The sequence below is a fragment of the Rana temporaria genome, chromosome 4, assembly GCF_905171775.1.
Source record: "Rana temporaria chromosome 4, aRanTem1.1, whole genome shotgun sequence".
Taxonomy (NCBI): Eukaryota; Metazoa; Chordata; class Amphibia; order Anura; family Ranidae; genus Rana; species Rana temporaria.
Window position 1 is genome coordinate 329,580,399 of NC_053492.1, and position 15,291 is coordinate 329,595,689.

The window sequence follows — 15,291 nt, forward strand, 5'->3', positions numbered from 1 at the left end:
ACAGGTTCTGAGAGTATACGGTGTGGCATGACCCTCAATGCCAAAGATCTCAAAGAATTTAGGCTTGACCAGGGATCTGTTGCTCTGTTCATCTATTATGGCATACATCCTGGCAGCTTTTTCAGGTTGACCCTCTGGGTATACCTTAACAAGGCATATCTTGGCACAGCACTTGTGATCTAAACCTTCTCCACAGACTTCTGTGCATGAAGAAGAAACATTCTCCTGGGCTAGAGCGTGGCTTCGTTGCTCCCCGCCATGATTTGAGAGAGGGGTGGAGGTAGGTAGCTGCTGTGGGCTGTCTGTAAGTGGGGTAGGATGCATAGCTGTCACATGTCTTTCGCTGCTGCATTCTGTGCACTTGATGACAACTTTACAGTCCTTGGCAAAATGACTATAAGAAGCACAGCACCTGTAGCATACTCCAAGTTTCTGGAGAATCTCCCTGCGCTCTTGTAAAGTCTTTGCTCTCAGCTCTCGGCATTTCTTAAGAGGGTGAGGCTTCTTGTGAATAGGGCACTGACGATTAGGATCTTTATCTTTATCACCCGAATCACTCTGGTATGCAGGAGAGGATACGGGTGGTGAGATGTCTGTCCTTTTAACAGATATTGCTCTATGAAAGTCTCTGTGTTTAGCTGCTGTGTTGTCATACCTTGGAGATGGTGATGAAGCAGGCAAGTTGGGTTCACTGAAGCTGAAGCTGGGATCATTTCTCATCCAGGCTTGTTCACTGATGAACCTGCAAAAATATGAGAATGGAGGAAAGGATACGTTATAGTCTCTTTTGTACCTTGAGCCCTGCTGCGCCCATCTCTCCTGCAGGCCGTATGGCAGTTTAGACACCACTGGATTGACACCATGAGCAGTGTCCAGGAAGCTTAGACCAGGTAGACGTGGGTCTGTCTTTGCCAACTCTAACTCCATGAGGAGGTCACTTAGATCTTGGAGCTTGCGATAGTCTTTGTTCCCTATTTTTGGGAAGTTTTGCAGTCTCTTGAATAGAGCGCTTTCTATGGCTTCTGAGCTACCATAGGCTTGCTCAAGTCTTGCCCATGTGGCAACAAGACCTGCATCTGGGTGGTCAACATGTACTGTCCTCAGTCTTTTAACACGATTTGCAGATTCTGGCCCCAGCCACCTTATGAGCAAATCAAGTTCGTCCTTGCTAGTAAGGTTGAAATTAGCAATAGCAGCCTTGAAGGTTGATCTCCAGGCCCTGTAGCTCTCTGGACAGTCATCAAACCTTGAGAGGCTGGTGATAATGAGCTCACGGCGCGCCATATAGCTGGCTAAGTCATTCAAGTCTGATCTCTCACTCTTTGGTGCCAAAGTAATCTGTGGAACCCCTTGGGTGTGAAAGTTCTCTGGTGAAGAAGGGTGAGGTTTACCAGGATGAAATGATGTTGCATGAGCGCTTAACTTTGGTGTAGTCTTTAAGGCTTCTGCTGGCTGTGGCTGGAGCTGCGGCTTGTAGCTGGAAGTCACCTTGTTGATGGCAGGAGTTGATGTGGTTTGCTGCGTAGATGCTCTTGCGTTGTGGACTTGAGGAGACTCAGGCATTTGGAGCTGGGAGGTCCCTGAGTTGAGAGTCAGAACAGTGTTGTTAGTAGGAGGTACAGGAGATGACTCTGTATCTTTGTAAACATTATGCTTTAGCACATAATCACTGGTGCGATCAATTGGGTCTTCCAGTTCTGCTGGGATAAGACAGTCTGAACTAGTACTTTGACCCATTGCTTGTTCAAGGACTTTCAGCCTTGCTAGCGCACCTGCTTCCTCTTTCTCTATTTGCAGAATCTTTATTTGGGCTTCCATCTCTGCTTGGCGAGTTTTTCTCTGGGCTTCAAGAGCTTTGCTTTGGGCTTCCATCTCTGCTTGGCGAGTTTTGCTCTGGGCTTCAAGAGCTTTGCTTTGGGCTTCCATCTCTGCTTCAAGAGCTTTGCTCTGGGCTTCAAGAGATTTGCTTTGGGCTTCCATCTCTGCTTCAAGAGCTTTGCTTTGGGCCTTCATCTCTGCTTCTTTCTTAGCAAGGGAGCTTTGCGCTTTTTTGGATTCAGCATCAGCGCGGGCCTCTATTAGCTTGTCGCTTAATGTTGAACTTCTGGAGCGAGAGGATCTAGAAGAACGTGCAGTGTGCTTGGTTGATGTTGATCTGTGAGATCTGGTCTCTTGCAGTTGAGCAATGCGGAGTTCTGCCTTACACTGAGCATTTTGCACTAAGAGATCCCTTTGTTGGTTCAGTGCATCAGTCTTGGTCAGTTCTGCTGAAGAGTCCTCTATATTACAGTCTTGCAAGAAAGCAGTGTATTTTGCAGACAGCCGTTGGTAGTGTTCATACGCAGCAGATAGGCGAACTATAGAATCTCCTAGTTCAGCCGGTTGATCATTAAAGTGTGGCAAAACTGACATGCAATGTGAAGTTCTGTCCCAGAAGTCCGATAGCTTGCTGGAGAACTTATCTCTAGTGTATTCATAGTTTTCTCTGAGTTTCTGTATTGGTTTTATTGTACGCTTGGGTCTTACACTCTGTTCAGCAATATCTGCAGAGTCTGCTCCCTGTACGTCTGCGGGTTCAGATGCATGATGAATCTGCGTTGGTTCAGCCGTAAAAGAGTGTTCAGAGCCTTGTCTAGACATTTCTCATGGTTTTGTAAAAAATGGTACTGTCTCTTTAAGAAGACGAACAGCAGCTTAGACAGGTGGGGTAACACAGTTCAATTAGAGAAACCGCTTTCAACATTCACATGAAGCGCATTAAGCTTGTGCGACCATGTGCTTTTCACAAGATGGCGGCTGGCACTGAGCTTGATTGCAGATTAGGCACACACATATACCCAGCATGCTGTAAGAATTCTATGCATCTTTTGACTATTCTGACTCCGATTGTTGTGATAGCGATATATCCCTTGCTGAGACCTCTATGCCTGGCCTGTATAAGCAGATATACTCACTGCGGACAATCCTTGTCAGACAGCTGAACTCGTCAATACCGATTCATTCAAAAGAGGTGTTTATTCTTTAAACTTCAGGGGTTACAGCAGATAACAGGAACAGCAGATGAATGGTGATAGTATTGTGCGGTCAAAAGATGATGCCTTTCCTACCTACTGAGCAGAGTACATGAGTGTCCTTCTACATGTGGCTTGCTGGCTGAAGAGATGACACAGGAAGTACTCCACACAGGAAGCAGGGAGGGGCATTCATACATTGAAAATATGTGGTAACTCAAAGAATCACATAAACATGTGCATTGCAACAAAGGCCACTAGATGGCAGCATAGGATAACACATAGATTTAGCTATGAGAAAATAGTAGGCAAACCACACTATATAAACTCTAATCTATATAACAATGCTAGTATTAACTGAGGCTATGCATCTCATAGCCTATGCCCCTATTGGGGCAGCACAATAGGTACTGTGTCATGCAGTTTATGAAAAATTTGTTCGGCCAGCATAATTTGATCCATCCTGGAGAGGACCTGAGGGAAGGGAACCACAGGGGACTTCCAATTTAGTGCCACCACCCAGAGGACAGAAGAGCAAAGTGTATATATCAAACGTCTAAGAGATTTAGGGGTATCTGGGATCTTCTCAAATAACAGACAGTGTTTAAATGATAAAATCGCATGATCACCCCCCAGTTTATCAACAAGATCAAAGACCCCCTTCCAGACCACTGAAACCTGCACGCAGTCCCAAAAGATATGAAAAAAGGAGCCCGCAGTAGGGCATCCCCTAAAACAGTTAGGAGATGCTTGGGGGAATATCTGGTGTATGCGCTGGGGAGTATAGTACCAACAAGTGAAAAATGTAAGGGCCGTCTCTCGGAACAAAAGCGAGGCAGTACATTGACGGAGATTTAGCCAATTTTTCTCCCAGTCCTCCAGTTCATACTCCAGGCCCAACTCCGATTCCCACTTAATCATATACTTCAGTTTATCTCTGTCCCCAGTAGAGGACATAACATTATATAAGAGAGAAATCAGTCCTCTTTGTCTGGGGCCCGACCTACACAGCGATTCAAAAGACGTATAGGAAGGTGCAAGGGTCAATGAGTAATGTGTCAAGAAAAATGTCTGATCTGCATAAATCTAAAAAATTCCTCATCTGGGGCTCCCTTTAGAGATTGTAATTGGGCAAAAGAAAAAAAATTATCATTATGTTGGAAATCCTCTAGAGTAGTCAAACCAGAGGAGACCCACCAGCTGAATGAACCAGGGTCCGAAAAGGCCGCAGGCAATCTGTGGTCCCCCAGGAAAGAGGAACCCGGGGGAGCCGCAGAGGCCAATGAGAGGGAAGAACAATGACGCTTCCAAAGCTTCAGACCCTGGGCTACCAGGAGGTTATGATCGGCCAACTCCGGGGGACGAGGGCCAGAAAACCATAGGAGACCAGAAAGAAAACGGGGAAGGATTGAATCATGTTCAAACTTGACCCAGGGGACTCTCGGACACCTGATAGACCACTGTGCTTGTTGGGAAAACCTACCAGCCAGATAGTATAGCCACAACTGTGGGACTCCAAGGCCCCCCAGCCTACTAGACCTATAGAGCACATCTCTTGAGAACCTGGCGGGCTTATCACCCCAAATAAACCTATTGATGCAGGACTGAAATCTGAGGAGAAATGCTTTAGGGATCAGAATGGGGAGGGCCCGGAACAAGTATAAGATCTTGGGGAGGATGGTTATTTTAATTGCAGTAATTTTCCCCATAAAGGAGATTTTATATAGGGACCAGGATTTCAAAAGCCTCTTCAGGGAGGCTATAAAGGGGGGGGAAGTTGAGGTCAAATAAACTGTGAAAGTCACCTGAAAGTTTTATTCCAAGGTAGGGAAGGGAAGTGTTAGCCCAAGAGAAGGGGAACGTTCGCTTAATCTGAGTCAGCTCCGCTGGAGAAAATCCAACCGGAAGGGCCAAGGGTTAGAGATATTGACCGTTAAGCCAGAAACATCAGCAAACACGGATAGTGTTTCCAGAAGGTTGGGCAATGTATTCAAAGGGTCAGTCAAAAAGAGCAATACGTCGTCTGCATACATACAGAGTTTGTACTCTGATCCTGCTTTATTATAACCTGAAATAAGGGGGTGTTGCAATATGGCTATGGCTAAGGGCTCGATCGCCAGGGCAAAGATCAAGGGTGAGAGTGGGCACCCCTGTCTAGTTCCCCTACCAAGTCTGAAAAAGTCCGAGGTGCAACCCGGGATCTTAATCCTGGTACAGGGACCTGAGTAAAGAGTGCGAAATGCGTTTATAAACTCGCCCCTAAACCCAAATCTCTGAAGCAAGAGAGATATGTATTCCCAGGAGACAGAGTCGAATTTATATCTAGGCCCAACATAAATAGTTTCCTGGAGTAGAGACCAGCGTCTTGGATGATATTTGTGGATAGGCGGATATTGTCCGTAATAAAACGGTGGGGGACAAAACCTGCCTGATAGGGAGAAATTAGGGAAGAAATGATATTACCCAGTCTATCTGCCATAATTCTGCTAAAAAATTTTACATCATTATTCATGACTGAGATAAGTTTAAAATTTTGGGGCAAAGTATGATCCCTACCTGGCTTGGGGATTAAGGACAAATTTGCCAGGAGCATCTCGTCAGGGAAGGAACCACCCTGCAGAACCGAGTTAAAAAGCCGAGACAATCTGGGAGCAAGTTGAGCTGAAAATTTCTTATAATAAGGGGCAGAAAATCCATCGGGGCCAGGGGAGGATGAGTTCTTAAGGGAGCTGATGACCTTCAAAACCTCTTCTACCGAGATAGGGATATTGAGTTTATTTAGCTGGGCAGGGGAGAGTGAGGGCAAAGGGGGGTTCTCAAACCAGGACAGGGAGGGTTTGGCAGGGGAGGAGTGTTGAGGACTTAACAGAGTGGAATAGAAATCCCGGAAGATCTTCAGAACTTCCTGAGGGTGGGAGACTATACCTCCAGAGGGAGAAGATAATTTATAACTGTGAGGGGGCTTGAAGGATTGGTTCAACTTTCTAGCAAACCTAGTGGAGGCCGCATTGCTATGCAACAGAAATTTAGCCTTCGCCCAACGTAGAGCTTTTTCAGTCTTGGCCGAAAGTAAAGCATCCAGTTCCAACCGTTTTTGCTCAATCAGAGATCTAGTGGAGTCTAAAAGTAGGGATTTAGGGTCCCTGTACAGTCCGTCCAGCTCGGAAGAGAGCCGCACAATCTGAAGCTTGTCCCTGGCCTTTCGAGCAGTAGCCAATTTAATGAAAACCCCCCTAAGCACCGCTTTATGTGCAACCCATATTGATGAAATCGGAGTCTCAGGGATATCATTAATAGAAAAATAGGAGTCAATGGACTTGGAGATCTCCGATTCCACCAAAGGGTCCGATAGGAGGGCCTCATTCAATCGCCACGTGAATGCAGAAGGGGGGAACCTAATAAAGTCTGTAGAGAAGGAGGTGATATGGTGGTCTGACCACACACAGCTATGAATGTTCGCTGAACTAGAGTTAGCCAGGATAATCGGGGTGGTAAAAATATAATCCAACCTAGCATAACTTCGATGAGGGTGCGAAAAAAATGTATATTCCCTCGCACCCACATTTAGGGCCCGCCAGGAGTCAAGCAGCTGCAAGTCCGTCAGTCTACGGGAGAGGGACTTGGGAAAGGCCTTAGAGAAGGGAGAAACATGGCTCCTATCTAAGGAAGGGGTAGAAACCAAATTAAAATCTCCGCCAATAATCATATGGGGAGATAAAAACTTCTCCAGGATCAAAAAAAAGGAAGAAAAAAAAGTTGCAGCTGCTTCGTTAGGAGCATAGACACTAGCTATAGTACATTCCCTGTTGTGAAGTATACCCTTAACAATATCAAATCTACCTGTTGCACATCAAAGTTAAGGGAAGAATGTAGAAATATCGCTGCCCCCCTACTCTTAGAGGCATGGAGAGAATAGTAGGCTTGGGGGAAGTTCCTATCAAAATATTTAGGGTGGGAAGCCTGCGAGAAATGGGTCTCCTGTAGAAGAATGATTTTAGCGCCAAGCTGTTTGTATTGAGAGAACGCTTTTTTGCGCTTCTGAGGAGTATTAAATCCCTTGACGTTATGTGAAATACATTTGATCGCCATGATCACTTACAGTTAAATAAATATCAGAGATATTAATCAGATAGTTATATCAAAGGGAGATCACGTTTAATCCCCTCCAGGCAGGCTCCCCTACCCCCGAGGACATCCTTGCATATATATAAAATTTCACATACAGTACTATAAAGAACCATAAAACAGCGAAAGTACGGCCAAAGGCCTGAGCAAACAAATTGACAGCACTTGAATACTGGCCTAAGTGCAGGTTAAAGGGGAAATGACATTGACTGAGCAGTGATGTCAATAGAAACATGAGACTGCCCAGTAATGTTGAAAATTCAGCATAATAAAAACAACATAAAAAAGAAAAAATAGGAAAAGGGAAAAAAAAAGTAATTGAAAAAGGGATCAGGAAAATAGTAAATCCTGAAAAAAAAAGAACAGGAATCCAGAGACTTCCACGTCTCACCACCAGCTAGACCCAGACCGCAAACTAAAGGGAAAATTAACAACTTCAGGAACTCACTTAGCAATCTGGAAGGTAGCCAGGGAGGGGAAGAACATGCAGCGGCGCTGCGGGACGGACTTCTTTAATGTAAAACATACCGGTGTCGGAGCCATGAGGACGGAGAAGAGAGATCCATGAAAAATAAAAAATAAAAAATTAAACCAATGCAGCAGTACCTCGTTCAGAACTTGAAAATCGGTTTAGAGCAATAAGTCACACAAAATAAACCAAATTTAGAAGGGGTGCTGCTACGATAATTAAGGAAACAACAGGGACAGTAGATCATCAGTTCTTCGGGGAACCTTCACCATAGCGAATCCTCCTCTTGTCACGTCTTGAAGGTGGTGTCTGCCAAATCTGAGAGGGACGAGGTGTCAGGGGAGGGCGACGAATCTCTGCAGCATCAAGAAGGCCCAGCTTGACAAGGATTTCCTTTCCTTCAAACAACGAGGTGGCAACATATGTGGTCCCATTGTGGGGAATTGACAGTTTAAAACGGGAACCCCCATCTGTAACGGATGCGAGCAGATTGTAGTACCGCCGTAACTTCCTTCATCCCCCTCCTCCGATCCAGAGTGGCAGGAGATAGGTCAGGGAAGATTTGTACAGTAAAATCATCCAGGGTGATCCGCGGGGTGTTTCTAGCAGCTCTTAGGATTTCTTCTTTAATAAGAAAGTCCTTAAGGCAGAGAACAATGTCTCTAGGGGGTTTGTCATCAGGAGGTTTGGGTCTCAGTGCCCTATGGATCCTATCACAGGTGAAAGCTGCTGCCTCTCTTTCAGGAAGCAGGGACTTAAAGAGTCTAATCACCGCAGGGATCAGATCTGTGATCGACTCCGGAAACCCCCGCAGACGCAGATTCTGACGGCGGTTACGGTTGTCGAGATCCTCGACTTGTGCTTGCAAATGTGCAAAAGCATTAGATAGATTTTCATGTTCCCTGCTGAGATCACTGTAAGCGAGGGCCAGCTCGTCATGTTTGGTCTCCAGCAGATCAGTGCAGGAGCCCAGTGAAGAGATCTCCTGAGATAAAGTGTGCGACGTCTTGTTAAGCTCAGATTGGAACTTTGAGGCCAATCGGGTGTACATGGCTTCAAGACTTGCGTCAAGGTCTGCCTTAGAGAGGGCAGGGGAGTACTCACTAAACTCAGGCTGCGAGGAAGAGTCCAGCTCGGGAGGCTAGGCCGGAGCCGCGGCGCCATGTTGTGCCATGCCGCACTGTTCCCTCGCGCGGAGGAGGTAGTGGGTTAGAGAGGTTTGGGCTGCTCCCTTCTGCTTCTTCTTCGCCGCCGACATACACCACGATCACCGGGGCTGGGGGGTGATAGTCTGAAGGATAGAAAGTTGCTTGATGGCCCCCGAAAGGATAAATTAGTCCCGCCGCGCCAGGAGCAGGTCTAACAGGCGACCATCTCGATCAGCGCCGCGCATGCGCCCTGTTTCTTTCTTTTCTTTCAGGTTCGGTGCAGGCCCTGGTCTGGATACTGGCCATTCTTTTGTGTTTTGGGGGGCAAAATTGGGGTTTCCAAGATGGGAGGTTTGTGTTCGCTGGCTGGGAGTTTTCCTGGAATGCTATTGAGTAAGATGGTTCCAGAGGTGCATCGTTTTGCACGTCTGGATAGTCATGATGTCACCTGCAGCTATCGCATCCACTGTTATCATTAACGCTGCTACTCTCGGCACTGGTTCAGTGCCTTGCTTTGTAAGTGCAATTTTTTATTCATTAAAATGTATTTTATTTGCGGAGAGCACTATAGTTTGTTCTTTATAATTTCATGACCTACATCATATTGGAGTAACTTTTCGAGTATACCTGGTTGCTGTTGACATCTTCTGACCCTGGATTATTGGAGTCCAAGTTTGAATCATCTTTATCTTTACCCATATGGGAAGGTGTTTGTGACCCTCTATCATCTAAGGCAGTGGTCATCAACCCTGCCCTACAGGGCCCACTAACAGGCCAGGTTTGCAAGATAACTGAAATAAATCACAGGTGATATCATTTGCTGTTCAGTGATTGCAGTATTCTAGACTGCATCTCCCCATGGTAATACATAAAACCTGGCCTGTTAGTGGGCCCTGTAGGGCAGGGTTGATGACCACTGATCTAAGGGTCTACAGTGTGAGGTGAGCGCCCATTCTTATTATTGGTGGAGGTCCCTCACTATTTTCACGTCATCACCTGCATGTTACAGCTATAAATCACTGTTGAAGATCACAAAGATGGTTTTGTAGATTTATGGACTTGAATAGCGCTGCACTGTCTTTTATACATTTTTAGCCAGATTCACGTAGATCGGTGTATGTTTAAGCGGGCTTAGCGCAGCTCATTTGCGCTACGCCGATGTAAAATAGAGAGGCAAGGCCAGTATTCACAAAGCACTTGCTCCCTAAGTTACGTCGGCGTAGCGAAAATGGCCCTGCGTAACCCCGCCTAATTCAAATTAGGCAGGTAGTGGGCGTGCTACATGTAAAGTAACCGTGGGATACCCCATTAAAATTGTGAATAGGGCCCGGGCTAGAGCTAGTGCCATATCCAGAGACTCGCTTTTGAGCAATGCTGACACTAAACAGTGATGTCCCAGTCTTTTCAACACCGTTCAGCTCTGAGTTTAACAAAATCAAATCTATTATCAACAAATACTTACCCATATTGTACGGAGACACCGCCTACCAACACATTTTGGAAAGGGGTGTCAGAACGGTTTCCCGCAGAGCTCCTAGTCTAGGCAGCAGACTATCTCCCAGTCTCTTCTCCAGCCAGAAAACTGGTGCAAATTGGCTTCAGTTCCAGGGCACCTTCAGATGTGGGATGAATGGATGCCGGTATTGCAAATTGATCAAAACAGGGTCGCTTGTGCACTCCCACTCTAGTGATAAGAGTTTTCCTATTAAACACTTTATCAATTGTAACACAAAATTTGTCATATATGTGGTCGCTTGCAGTACCTGTAAGTTACAATATGTGGGTCGGACCACCCGCAGGTTGAAGGATAGACTGCGTGACCACCTCTATGACATGTCAAAAAATCATGACACTAATGTGGCCAAGCATTGGAATGCAGTGCATTCTCAGGACCTGTCTTCTCTCACTGTCCAAGGTGTTGATAAAATCATCACACCCATCAGAGGGGGAGACAGATTCAAGATCCTCTGTAAAAGGGAGGTGTTTTGGATATTCTCGCTCCACACGAGAATTCCCAGGGGACTCAACTTTGAGTGGGACGTTTCCCACTACTATGATTAATGTACATCTCGATTGGGGTGTTTGTGTGTTTTTTAGGGCTGGAATCCTTTCGATGCATATACGTGCACACACACTCCATGCACGCTGGTGTGTCCCTCTCTTGCGGCACAGACACACTTGTGTGTGCACGAGATGGACACATATTACATGCATGATATTTATTTATTGATACATTTGTATTTCTTTTACTCTTTTCATGCATACATATCGTGTGTGTGTGTGCACGCACACACATGTGCACGTGTTTATTGATACATTATACTCTATGTGTGACATCTACTAGGGGTCATGTGATCATCATCGACATATTAGACTCTATACATGCACTTGCTCAATATATATATATATATTTTGACAAGTGCATTTCCTCAGTCCTTTATTCTCTGATATGCCCTACATCATTATTTACATACATTCTCTTTGGCATATTTTGTCCTTGCATGTCCATACAGCCTACATACAGCTCATTACACATATTTCCGCATGGTTAGTCACAGAGACTACATATTGTCCCATGGCTTGAGGTTTCTACTGTATTAAACTTTTTTACCTTGTTTTACTTATAAATATAAAATGATATATAAAAAAGATTTTAAACACTAATGGTAACTTCATTAGTTTCAGGGGTTTTAGGCATATTATTTTATTCTCCCTAAACCTTTATGCATATCACATATATATATATATTATTTTGCGTCGCAATATTACAGCCTTATTATTGGCCTTTTTCTTAGCGTGCATAGTTTAAACAACCATTTTCATATTTTCTACACATATATGCATATCTGTGGGATGATACACCGTTATGGTGGCATTAACCGCTCTAAACCCTGTCACTCCTTTTCATTATTATTATTCATTTCCATCTTATGAAATTTAATTCACTAATATACATATACATTAACGTATATCTATACCATTTTTTGGTTGGATTCACATCTCCCATGCCAATCAACATGTTAAAATGTTTTTATTCATGTTTATTTCACCATTCACTTTGCCAACAGATCTTGTAGGCATTTTACTCATTAGTCTTAATATGATTCTGTCAACCATACTGAATTAATTTGCTTTATATGACACTTTTCACTCACGTATACATCTATATATACAATTCATTTATTCACATTTAATTGCGTGTCTCGTGCTGGGATTTTCCCGCACGACACACTACCTTTCACTTTTTATTTATGGGATCTCCCCTCCCCCTCTTTCACATCCACATGTATACACTCACACATCTTTCATGTTTCCAGTCGTCGAGTCGTAGCAGTCCAGCTTTCACAACTTTTTCATTGAACTTATTAATTTTCTTTGTGATATCTCTCAATGCCTTTCATTTTTGTTATGGCTTCTTTACCTATTATTATCACTATTTTTACTGTTTAGCCAACATACATTGAACTCAGATACACCCCACATATTACTGCACTATTCTATATATACATATAGAGACTTCTCATGGTTTACATATCAATATTTATTATTTATTGCTATTTTTTTACTTTTTGTTTATCACACCCAGATAAACCATATCTCTTTTCCCCAGAAGTATAATTTCATCGCTGGGGTTTATTAACAGACTGCCGACACTTTCACGGATCTTGTGTTTATTTTTCACATATTCTTATATTATATATTGTCTTATGGTTGTTCATTCAGTTTCACATTTGTTCACACATGTTTTTTGATATTGGGTTTCTTCATTCCTCCCCCCCCCCTGCATGTGTTTCTCCGTCCAGCTAATCACTGGAGCCAATCAGATGTTGGGCGGGACTAATGAAGCATTACCCCCATATGTATATATATTGGAGAATCTTTTTATCTCATTTGTAGCTATGACTAAGCATTAATTGTAAATGCGAAATGCTTCAGCTGTTCATCCCACCGTATGCTGTTGTATGCTGTGCATTTTTTCCTTTTTAAAATAAAGAGCACGTCTTTTCCCACAAAGACTTCCTAGAGTGCGGCTGTCCATCTATCTTTTCATTTGTTTAATCCCATGCATTGCCAGCACCCGTGTGGCTCCTGAGTGGACATTGATTGCCTGCTTGTGCTCACCTGGAGCGGCGGTCTCCCTACCTAAAGTAACCGTGACCCTATGTAAATGAAGGGCCATTGGTACGGCGCATGCGCGCGCATGCTCAGAATCACGTCGCAAATACTCAATGCTTTCGACGTGAACGTAACCTACGCCCAGCCCCATTCACGTACGCTTAGGCAAACAACGTAAAATACGACGGCTGTTCCATCGTCCATACCTTGCATGGGCTGCGCCACCTATAGAGGTGTTTTATCTTTACGCCGGAGTATGTCTAACGTAAACAGCGTAGCTTACTGCAACGGGCGTACGTACGTTCGTGAATCGGCGTATCTTGCTCATTTACATATTCAACGCGTAAATCCACGTACATGCCCCTAGCGGCCAGCGTAAATATACAGCCAAGATACGACGGTGTAGGAGACTTACGTCGGTCGTATCTTGGCAACAGTGAGGCGTATCTCAGTTTAAGAATGCGCACAAAGAATCGTAAGTCTCTCTGAATCTGGCTATTTATCTCAGGGATTTTGATTTTTTGACCCTTGGTGTTTAGCTGCTTTTTAGGGTTGTTTTTATTGTGCTGATTTGTTTTCTATAATACGTCTGGATAGGCCACCTGTCGTTTTAGTCCTGCACGAGGGTGGTAATGATCTAGGGGTGAGGTCGATGTTAGACATCACGCAGGACATCAAATTTGATTTTCTGTGTCTACGCATAGCATTCCCGGACATTATCATTGTGTGGTCGGACATTGTTGCTCGGACCACGTGGAGGATGGCTAGGTCTTAAGAGGATATCAACAAGGCCTGTAAAAAGATTAATCTGGACGTGAGCAGATTTGTAGTAAGGAATGGAGGGTTGGTGGTAAGGCACACGGAGTTGGAGGTGGATACCTGCAGGTACCTGCGGGGCGATGGTGTGCACCTCACTGCTGTGGGTATCGACTTATTAGCATTTGGACTGCAAGATGGCATACAGAGAGCTCTGAGGGTGTGGAGGGGCCCCCAAGGGTAAGATTTCCCCCTTGGGTGCTATGGCGGGTGTTTGGTCTTTGCGAATGAAGGGAGATACCTTGGAAGGAATGAGTTCAGGACCTATCAGTGGTATGGGTCCTGATGGTGAGATTTCAGCTAATGGAGGTTTAGCTGAAATGTGTTGGTAACGGGTGCACTGCGGTGAGTGGTTGTCTCTGAGCCAGCCTGTCTGCTTGAGGTCTATATTCATATGAGAGATAACGCAGTGCAGTAGTTTACACAGATGGTAATGGAGGTTCCCGCAAAGACCAACACTAAGTGTCTGATAGGTTTTTTAGTAACAGATGTTGTTATGTTGATATTATTTTGAAAATATATTTGTTTAATAAATAAGGCTGCTACAGCTTATGTTTTAATCCAATTTCAGTGTGATCTCGTTAATATAGGATTATGGGTGAGAAGTTGGAGAAAACAGAGGGCCAGATTCATAAAAGAGATACGACGGCGTAAAACTAAACCTGCCCTCTAGGTGGTCTAGCCAATGTTAAGTATGGCCGTCGTTCCCGCGTCGAAAACTTACGTTAGATCTACCGGTAACGGTATTTCTACGAGCCTTCCAGGACGGCAAACCAGAGAGATGAGGGCTCCTCACACAGGAAACACAATCAATTGACAAGTTTGTTATAAGTCCCCACCCACCCCCTTGCTCCTCAGTATTTATTAAAGTAATCTTGAACTGGTTCACAAGGGGCACCCCCATAGGTACTTACCATCTAGCATATAGCTTACCTTTTCCTTTTTTCACATAGGGTGGGTAGTAGGCCTGCCGTCCTGGAAGGCTCGTAGAAATACCGTTACCGGTAGATCTAACGTAAGTTTTCTCCTAACGCCTTCCAGGACGGCACACCAGAGAGGATATTAAAGAACCTCAGGCCTACAAGGTGTGATGACTTGACCAGGTAGCCGCACTACGGATTTGGTCCCAGGAGGCACCTGCTTTCTCAGCCCAGGATGTCGCCAGAGATCTGGTTGAATGAGCTTTGATATTAAGTGGAGCTGGTTCTCCTGAGCACTGATAAGCCTCTGAGATAGCTTCTCTAATCCATTTTGAGACTGATGGCTTTGAGGCCTGCAGTCCCTTCCTGGCTCCAGCATAGAGAATTAGGAGATGGTTAGATTTCCTAAAACTTTTAGTTCTCTCTAGATAATTAAGAAGACATCTTCTTACATCCAAACAGTGAAACTTAAATTCCTTCTCGTTCTTTGGTTCTGAACAAAAGGACGGCAATATTATTTCTTGCGTCCTGTTGGGTAAGGATGCTACTTTAGGTAGGTATAGGGGATCTGCTCTAAGAGTGACCCTGTCTGGTTGTACCCTAAGGAAAGGCTCTTTCATGGACAGAGCTTGCAGATCTCCCACCCTCCTAGCTGTAGTAATAGCTAACAGAAAGGCTAATTTTAA

General features: G+C 44.6%; 1 protein-coding gene across 1 annotated transcript in view; it reads right to left on the bottom strand.

Moving 5' to 3' along the window:
- Positions 1-15,291, bottom strand: part of CAPN9 (calpain 9) — a 1,050,568-nt gene that overhangs the window by 547,650 nt on the left and 487,627 nt on the right. The gene's annotated exons all lie outside the window — the stretch shown is intronic.